Source organism: Rhinolophus hipposideros (assembly GCF_964194185.1).
Source record: "Rhinolophus hipposideros genome assembly, chromosome: 12".
Lineage (NCBI taxonomy): Eukaryota > Metazoa > Chordata > Mammalia > Chiroptera > Rhinolophidae > Rhinolophus > Rhinolophus hipposideros.
In genome coordinates this window covers 28,148,638-28,158,967 of record NC_138058.1, presented here as the reverse complement: position 1 = coordinate 28,158,967, position 10,330 = coordinate 28,148,638, and the positions used below count along the sequence as shown (strand labels likewise).

At 42.2% G+C, this 10,330-nt stretch overlaps 1 pseudogene across 1 annotated transcript; it reads right to left on the bottom strand.

The window, feature by feature from the left end:
* Positions 1–5,609: 5,609 nt before the first annotated feature.
* LOC308505782 (ferritin light chain-like) lies at positions 5,610–6,139 on the bottom strand (annotated as a pseudogene). Its single transcript has one exon. The product of its transcript is annotated as a ferritin light chain-like (transcript).
* Positions 6,140–10,330: the final 4,191 nt, after the last annotated feature.

The following is a 10,330-nucleotide window of genomic DNA, read 5'->3' as shown; positions in this document are numbered from 1 at the left end:
AAGATGTTGACAGGATTGGTTTCTTCTGAGCCCTCTCTCCTTCGCTTGTGGATGGCCGCCTTCTCTCCGGCCCTTCACATGTGTCCTAATCTCTTCTTATATGGACACCAGCCATATTGGATTGGAGCCTCTTCTAATGACCTCATTTCACCTTAATTGCTCTATCTCCAATACAGTCTCATTCTGAGGTACTGGGGGTTAGGAATTTTTGAGGGGGACACAATTCCGCCCATACCACTTGGTAACCTTTGCAGTACTGTCACAGATCTCAATGACACAGGAAAAATTTCAGAATTTCTTCCGCACATCAATAAAAATTTTAAGATCTTCATAACTAGAAATGATGGGCAATTGTTTCATCTTGTTTAAAATTTTCTATCACAGGAGATGAGTAAAATCAGAACTCTAAAAATTTTCTCACCCAGAGATGCCATGAGAAGGACACTGGATGAGGGTCACAAAAACTGGCTTTTACTTGTAGCATACACCATTTTTATTAGATTATTTATTAAACTATTATTAATAATAATATTTTTATTAGTTCGGTGTGATGAAACAGTATTTTACTTGGTCTAAAAACCCTGCATGTCCAAACCTACACCCACCTAGCTATTGCTGTGGTGGATTTGTGGGGATTTGCCAGACAGTTGTACGTTCTTTATTACTGTAAAGATTTTGCCCCAAACTACAGCTGAATCCCTCAGGGGCCTGGATTGAACCTTATGGCAGTAGAGGGGCCCTTTGTTCCTGGGCTGGAGGTGGCTCTGCAGCCTAGACTCCAGGACTGCTGAGCAACTTCCCCAGCTCCTTTTTGTTTCCCCCAACCCCCATCTCACCATTCTGACGCTGAGAAAAGGCAGACAGGGGAGAAGCATGGTCAAGGAAACGGGGGAGGAGAGTGCTTTTCTTAATCCTTGTAGAGCTTTTCTAAGCCACTGGTTCCAGATTCCCCAGTTGCCCGACGTATCTCCTAGCTGGTAGAAGGCAGGGATAATCTAATCTTGTGTGTGTGTGTGTGTGTGTGTGTGTGTGTGTGTGTGTAAAATTCACACCTCTTGATTCTTAACAGTCCTCAGAAAAAGAAAGAAGTGGGGAGTGGGGGGAGGCGGTGGTAGCAATGAGGTGGCTACACTTCCCTCCTAGTAGCTGAGGCTTTGGACCTCAACAATGAAGAGACATTCTTAAAGGCCTGGAAGCATCTTTGTTTCCTGTGGGTCCACTGAAAACTGCCTGTGTTTGGAGAAACGTCCTCATAAAGGTGAAGACAGTGTTTTGGAATTCTTCTTGTAGGCCATAGGCCTACTTGTTAAACCCCACGTGAATACATGAAGAAAACAAATGCAGTCAAGAAATGGTGGTTACCCACTCCTGCCACTAGTGGGAGCTCCAGGTTCATGCCTCTCCGTCAACCCTAGAATGGGCTAGAAGGCAGCCTGCGGGTATTTTGGTGGGATCTTGGGCTAGGGGGATGAGAGGCTAAGGTCAAAACTCTCTCCTGCGATGTTATCTTCTGAGAATCTTATTACTCCAAACAGCTAGTTTGGCAAGGGAGGACTGGGGCCTTGCCCCATGTATTCAGTTTCTTACACATTGTGAGTTTAAAAAACACAGGATCTGGAGATGAGGGCGGGGGCCCAGGGCACAAAAGCTCATGAGACCAGACATTCTGCTCCACGTTGTAAGCAGCATCTTGCCTGGGATCTGGACAAGAGACATCTATTCTAAAAGCCCCAGACACTCACCCTGGCCCAATCTCTAGGATGTGTAACAAACACCTATTGAAATAAAGTGATCTCTCTTGGAGAGCTCCCTCTGAAGAGCGTTGCTGAGAACCAGGGGTGACAAGATGATACTGAGGTAGCTGTGGGCATCCTCGTCCCCACCCAATGCATCTCATTAAGACTAACATTGTTATCTTTAATTCCCCAATTTTGGACATACCAGTTTGTTCTTTGTCCAGGCCTTTGATGTAGGAAGAATGGTGCTGAGTGCAAAGCTGAAGGTTTGTGGCTGTCAAAGGAAACACCTGCTGAGAACCGACTGTAGACAGACTCTTCCCTCAGGCCTGGGAACAAGGTCTCACTGAAGTAAACCCAACATGCTGGGTTTACTTCCCTGTACTTACCACAGTTTGCATCAGGTTGGTGCAAAAGTAATTGTGGTTGAAAAGGTTAAAAATAATTGCAAAAACCGCAATTACATTTGCACCAACCTAACAATAATGCATTTTTTTGGTCAGATGATTTAATTAAAGTTGGTTTCATCCACTAAGCACCAGTAAGACTCGTGGGGCACAGACTGCGTCCATCTGGTTCATGCATTAAACCCAGAGTGTGGAAGCGTTCCTGGCACATGGTAATTAACTACTCTGGTAGCTCCTAAACTGTATACTGAGGCACCCCAATCTCCCATGAGCTTTAGCAAACTGGCAAGAGCACCAAGATATTTTACATTTTCAAGGGAAACACAGCCATCCTCAACATGTACAGGACCCAGAGCAGATTATCAGCTTGAAGTACTTCAGCTTCAACATTTGATCACTCGCGTTCCTTTCAGGGACCTCAAACGTATTGCAGCTGGGCTTTTGCTTGTTGTGGTGATAAAATGCAAATGTCGTCCCAAAATCAACGTGGAGCAGGAAATGAGAGCGGCTGCATGCAATCTGATTCCAAAGTTTGAGAAATCATGCAGTGCCCAGCAAAAGCACAAATCCCATTAGTTATTGCAATTATTGGTCATTTTTTCATAAAGTACATACATCATTATGTGCATCATTGGAAAGGGCAGACACATGGGAAAAACTTGCACTAACACTCATTCCAGAGCTCCTTCTACGTTGTTTAAAAACAAAATAAAAACGAGTATTGTTTTTTTTCAATATATGTGGATTGTTTTTCAAATAGCTACTACATTGTTAAGACATAAATGTTTACTGAATTGTTTAGATTTCATTATTTAATAAATGGCATCTTTAAGTATTTCTTTTGGCTCAAGACAACAATGAACCACTTACTGAGAAACTAAGAGCACCAAGAACTGAGAAGGTTTGATTAATATTTGTTGATTGACTGATGGACTTAGGATGCCAATTCTGTTCCTGATTGCTTTACTACAAAGTAATTCAAAACGAACAAAAATAAAACACCCTTGGAAAAAAAGCATCAATGACCTCCTATTTCGCTGAGAAGAGAGTTCTGTCACTGAGCTCTCTTTTTGAGCAATTTAACTATTTATTGAATACTGAATCATTAGGAATGCCCTAAGGTTTTGTTTATTAACATATTTTAACAGCTCACTTAACCCTCCCAGTAATCTTTTGAGGTAGATTGTTACACAGGAGGAAAACAACCCAAAGAGAATAAGTGGTAAATACAAGATTTAAAAGCAGGTTTGCTTAACTCTGGCACCAATTTTCTCAATAACCATCGTAATGATGATGATGATGAGAAAGTTTGATAATTTATCATGACTAAGCTATAATTTTAGCTAATTATACCTTTATTACTATTGCTAAAATTTAAGCTTTAATAATATGTCAGATGTACAAACTATTTACATGGATTATTCCACTTAATGATAATAAAGTCTTAAGAAGTAGGTATTATTAGGATGATGACTATTTCACTAAATAAACAAATAAGCAAGCAAATAAATAGAAGTTTCACAAGGTCACATGACTAGCCCAGCATCTCACTGTTTCCGCTGTTGCTAGTGGAAACAGATCTTTAATTCAGACTGACTGTGCTTCATGCTAATAATGCTGACAAAATACAAGAAACTGTTGGGTAAAACCTGGTTATCAGACAGAGAAATTACTACAGTCAAGTCATAGTTACTGGTGTCAAAACCAGAGGGTTGAGAAGCAAGGCTCATTAAATTCCAGAGTTGTTTTCTCGTGTGTGTGTAGTACTGTGTGTTGCAGTCCTTAGAGAACTGAAAGTTTCAAGAAATGTGATGGCCAACGAAGCTTCTCTCCCCAAGAGTCAGTGACTCTTTTTAGAGGACTTGTGTAGTCATCTGGGGGCACCTGGGCTTCTCAGAGCCGGGGCACTCAATCTAAGAAGACACTTAATTGCTTTTGGGGAGCAACTTGTGTTGAAGTGCAGGGGTGAGAGCAGTGGACCAGGTATCCTCAGTGCCTCTCCCCATCTTCTGCAATCACTTGTGCAGTCTGCTCAAGGATAGGTACCCCAAGAAAAACAACATGCAGAAAAACATAAGATTGTGTCTTCTCTATTCCACGGTGACAAACAGTATTGCTCTTTGCTGGATGAATTATTACCTTTATTAATTTGTCATCCCCATCTGAACAGGGAAGTTGAGTTGGGAGCATTAATTGATCAGGACTGGAATGTTAGGCTACAGTGAATCTCACTGACTATAGAGCACGTCCCTTCGTTCTGGCCCCTGCTCTCTTAAAACCTAGAATGGAATGCCCAACAGTGTGTCCAATCGTTCCAAAAGCAAAGGTTTTAAAAGAGAATATGCTTTGACTCAGAACTGAAGAACCAGTACTCTCAGAGAAGTATGTAGTCCTTCTCGTGGGGAGATACCATCTCACTGAAATAGCTTTTTGCATGTTTTCCACCTAAACATTTTGGTTTTTTGTGTATCATATTAATGATACTGGCTAGCATGAAATAAGTTTTCCATAACACAAAATTCAAATAATTAGCTTTTGGAAAGATAAGCAGTAAAGCAGCCCTGGGTTGAATTTTAGGTGTTTTTGACCATCGTGTTTATGGTGTGTTATTATTATTTTTTTAATTTATTTTTTAAATTAGTTTCAGGTGTACAAAACAATATAATGATTAGACATGTATATACCTCACAAAGTGAAAACCTCAATAAGTCTATTACCCATATGGCACTGTATATAGTTATTACAATATTATTGACTATATTCCCTATGTTGTATTATAAATCTCATGACAATTTCTTTTAATTATAGTTTATATTCAATATTATTTTATATTAGTTTCAGGTGTGTTGTGTAGTGTAGTGGTTAGACATTTGTATCATTTATGAAGCAATCCCCCAAATAATTCTAGTACCCATTTGACACTATACATAGTTTTTACAATATTATTAACTATATTCCTCATAATATACTTTGCATCCCCATGACTATTTTGTAACTACTAATTTGTACTTCTTAATCCTTTCATCTTTTTCACCCAGCCCTCCAACCACTCTCCCATCTCTCTGGCAACCATAGTTTGTTCTCTGTATCTTTGAGTCTGTTTCTGTTTTGTTTGTTCATTTATTTTGTTCTTTAGATTCCACATATAAGTGAGATCATATGGTATTTGTCTTTCTCTGTCTGACTTATTTCACCTAGCATAATACCCTCTAGGTCCATCCATGTTGTTGCAAATGATAAGATTTCATTCTTTTTATGGCTGAGTAATATTACATTGTATACGAGTATATATACCACTTTTTTTTTCTGCAAAAAGCTTTATTGTTTTAATTTGGTCCACGGCATGGGCAAGGGCACAAGGGTGGTTAGAAGGCTGCCTAGCGGTTGCAGGGAGAGGCTCAGGCAAAAGCCCAATGCCAGGCGGACACAGAGGGGCCCCTCAAAGGCCTCTGAGCTCCAAAGGCTCCTAGTCGAGTTTGAGGGTAAGCCTTTTGAAGAGATATACTCGTCAAGCCCGGCCTGGGGACTGGCGAGCATGTGGAGGTTAGTCAGGTGGTCGCCCATCTTCTTGATGAGTTTCACCTTTTCATCCAGGAAGTGGTTCTCCCAGAAGTGACAGAGGTGTGGGTCTGTGCGGGCAGCACCCAGGGCTTGCAGATCCAAAAGGGCCTGGTTCAGGTTCTTCTCCATGACCACGGTGGCTTCCATGGCATCCTGAGTTTTACCCCACTCATCTTGGGGAGGCTTCTGCAGGTCCTGGAAGATGGTGTGGCCGTCACGCTGGTTTTGCATCTTCAAGAGACGCTTGGCGGCCTCACGCTTCTCCTTGGCCAACTTGTGGATGAAGTGGCCCACATCCTCCAGAGCCAAATCGTCGCAGTCGAAATAGAAGCCCAGAGAGAGGTAGGTGTAGGAGGCCCGCAGATGCAGGCTGACCAAGCGGTTGACGGTGGCCTCCACCTGGGTGGAACAATTCTGGTGTACTTGGGAGCTCATGGTTGTTCAGTAAAGGAGTTAAGCTCAAACAGCGGTGTTGGCTGGTCTTAGAGGCCAAGGATGGCTGAATTGGTTCTGAAGGTTAAGACTAGAAAAGAGGTTGGAGGGTGGTAGGAGGGTGGAAGAAGGGGCTTCCCTGCGTCTGTTCCTCCCAGACACTGTTGTAACAAGAGACAGATCTGGGGGACCACTGAGGGCACTGTGTGTACCACTTTATTCTATCATCTACTGATGGGCACGAGGTTGCTTCCACATTTTGGCTCTTACAAATAGCACTGCAGTGAACATAGGAGCTATTCATTCTGCTTTAAAATGTGGCAGCTGAAGAATTACACAAGCTAGGAATTTTGGAGGATAAAGTTTTACCTTAACTTTTTAATTCCCAATTTGACTGTGTAGTTCTTCAGCGGCCACATTGGTCATCTGCTGTACAGAATCCATTCGGTCTTTATTATCTCATAGTGACCTATGGCTCTGAGCCTATGTGGGCCACTCTCTACGAAACTTCTCTTGTCTCCACATTGCCCCAAAGACAGTACCGGGAGCCCGGAGCATTTTTTTAAAAAGAGGAATTCCTCTATTTTACTTTTATCTTTTGAAACACCTTTTTTCCAAGCCCAGCAGTAACTTCTCTGCTCTGATCTTCTATGCTCCACCCTCATCTCAGTCTCAAAATCACTTTCTCCACCCACAACAGAGATGTTTGGTTGATTTGTGTGTTTAATCTGAACTCCCCCTACCTTCTTCTCTTGCCATCTCTTTAATCAGTATATCAGTCTAGCTTCTCTCATTTGTCTTCTCCTAATTATTTCCCTTTATCTGGCTCTGTCTTTCTTTGCTCATCACCCAACTCTGCATCATACAAGTGTAGTAACCTAGCAGACACAGACAGAGTCCAGAGAACAGGCCCTGGAGAATAACTGCAGGTGTTCAGTGCCAGCCTCCCTCCCAATTACCAGCCTTAGCAAAGTCACTGACCTTCTCTAAATCTTAGTTTCTTCTAATAATAATTATATTAATCTGATTCAGTTCAGGGCATTTGGTTGCAAGTAACAGGACACCCAACTAAGAGTGACCAGGCAATGAAAACATGTAATTACCTCCCCTAATGAGAAATCTGGAGGTAGGTAGTACAGGCATGGGAGGACAGCTCCACAATATCTTAGGGGCTCAGGCTCTTCCCATGCTTTTCTGTCTCTCATCAACCTTGCCTTTTGACTTGTCTCACGCTGGTCACCACGTTTCCAAAATGATCACTTTAGCTCCAAGCCACTTGATCACATTCGAAGTCAAGGAGCAGAGGACACACTCCTTTCTCTTTTTGAGGCACTGATTTCTTTCATCTAGAAAAAGAAGCATCCCCAGAAGACTTTCCTTCCCTTCCCCGTGCTCAAAACAATCACATGGCCACCTGTCGCTATAAAAGCAGCTGGGGAAGTACATATCTGGCAAAGCAGAGCGGAACACCGTGGTTTGTTCAGATCAATGATGAGCCACGCTATGGGTATGAACTAAATTCGGGTTCTCTTAGAAAACAAGCAAGAGTAAGCAAGGCATCTGTTTTCACCTGCTATTTCATGATGTTGCCATGAGGATTAAATAAAGTGACAGTCTTGAAACACTGCCTAGCACTTAGTAAGAGCTTAGTAAATGTTAGATATTATTTTTTTATTTTGATCTTAATCACTTTGGATCCTGTCTCATCACCCCTGGATGTAGCAGCCGGGGAGCTTATGCATAACCAGTTCATGCTCACTCTACGCAACACAGATGAAGGGACCTAATTTTTATAGAGGAAGCAGCAGTGGTAGATGAGATCCACAGGACAGACAAGGGGCCCAGAGCATGAGAAGAGAAATAAAGGCTTGGAACACTCCTTAACCAGGTAGAAGATGGAGATGGCTGGTGGTACTTGAGAGGATTATTGCACAGTCTTGTGGTCTGGAGACTCTGAGACCATGGAGCGTCTACCTCATTTCCTGGCTATGTGGTTTTTCCCAAAACAGTCCAGAGCAGGCGTGAAGAAGGCAGAAAGTAATATAAATCCAGGCTAAGAACTTTGCCTTGTGAATTAGCTGAAAGGACAAGGAGACTAGGTGACTTGAGAATTTAAGCCAGAGAAGGAATGGACTGATGGACAGTGGACACATAGACACATGACACATAGACAGGGGAGTGAAACTTGGAGAGGCTGAGAAATCAGGATAAAATAGAAGGAGAGAAGTGTCAAGGGATCTGGGGGTCTTTTTAAGTCTAAGAAGAGGTACAGTCAGTGAGAGTGAAGAAGAGAGAGCCGGAAGAGGGGGCACTTGGCTGAATGTCTAGAGTATCCCTTACAAAATGAGGACCAAATAAATTTATTCCTGTTTGCCTATGCCACATGTTACAGGTTTACCTCGTATGCCATATGTATTTCTATGCAATTATTTACAAGTTTCCATTTTTCTATCAAGATTTATAAATTCCCATGTATTTCTATGATCTTTTCACTGGCGTGTTCCTCCTCCCAGCACAGCAGCCGCAGAGTGAAGACTAACAATGCAGAAAGTACTGCCTCCTCTAGGGTCATGCTCAGGGATGACTCTTTAACTAGGGCTGGGCCAAGTCCAGTGCCTTGCTCTGGGTGTCTCTCACTGAGGCCACCACAATCACTACCCTACCTTTGTCATGCTGACCCAAAGGCCACAGGCACAGCACTCACTTATTAAAAAACAGGATGCATTCAGCAGGGGTCTCTACCCCAGGATTTTGAATAGAGAGACAGGTAGTTGACTATATACAGGGCAGCATGTTGTGGGGATGCATTGGGCCCTCTTCCAGTTTCTCAGTATGGGTCCCCAACCCTGACCTTTCTCATATTTCCACATTCATATTTCTAACTGCTAGACATATCCACTGCAAGGGTGGGCATCTCATACTCAATATTTTCAAACTGGAACTCTTGATTTTCCCTTTCAGATATCCCCCTCTCTTTCGCCATTCTTAGTAATAGTGTTACCATTCAACCAGTCATTTAAGCTACAAAACATGGAATCATTTGGATTTCTCCACACACTGCTCTCTGTTCCCATCACATCCAAGCTCAAGTAGTTCAATTTCTGAAAATATCTCTTGAACTATCTTCTTCCCTTCTCAAGCACTTATACTACCTCAGACCAGGTCTTTTTTTTTTTTTTTTTTTAATCACCTTCCTTGCTGGACTTCCTACCTTCCATAGCTCTCAGTTAGGAAATAGAGCAACCCTTGGAATCAGTGACCGTGGTGGAAAGCAATGGACAAATAGCTTGAGTCACAGTGAGTGGCCACTGGGTCTGAAGAGTCAGTGACCTGCAGCTGTTTCAGCTTCTGAAAGTAGAACAGCAGGAGACGCTGTCTAGAAGTGAGCTGCTGATATTCTGGTAGGCATTGCTTCTGGATTGGAGCAGAATAAGCCAGGCATCCCTACTATTGAGTACCTGCCTTATTCCAGTCCTGGTCAAGGCATTAGACATATCAAGCAATGAGTGAGATCAACATGAGTCGTGCTTCATGAAGGAAACTTACAGTCTATGTGGGAAGACAGATATTAATCAAATGTGTTGAATGTTACAAAGGAGAAGAGCAGGGTCCAGTGAAACACAAAACTGGAGGATTTTGCTTCGTCTAAGGGGTTCAGGGAAGCCTTCCCTGGGGAAGTGGTAAGAAAAGAGTTTGCAGGTAGGAGGAAAGGAGAGAAATTGTGTTCCAAAGAGATGAACAAAGGAGGCAATTTCCCTATTCATCGATTTCAAAATACATTGGACTTTGCTAATATATAGAAAGATTTTCTAATGAGGCACATGGCTATGATGTACCTGCCTGTTTGAGACACCTGGTTTTAGCAGCACTATAGTTTTCTCAAATATTTCCACTGACGTCTCTCTCAAGCCACTGCAAGTAAAATTTTTTTGACAATCTATCATATTTTTAATATTTATTTATTCTTTCATCCAACAAATATTCATTGATTACCTACTATGTCAGGGACTGTGCTGGGAGTTGGGAAAAATATAATATATGTGATATGAACAGTGGTACACGGGTTATGAAAATTGTTTTAAGTATTGGCCTTAGGGTACAATTGAAGTTCTAGGAAGATGCCTCAGGTTGTAACCTATCACTTTTGTGTATTTTGTGCACATAGCTACACACCTCCAGGGGAACATATGAACC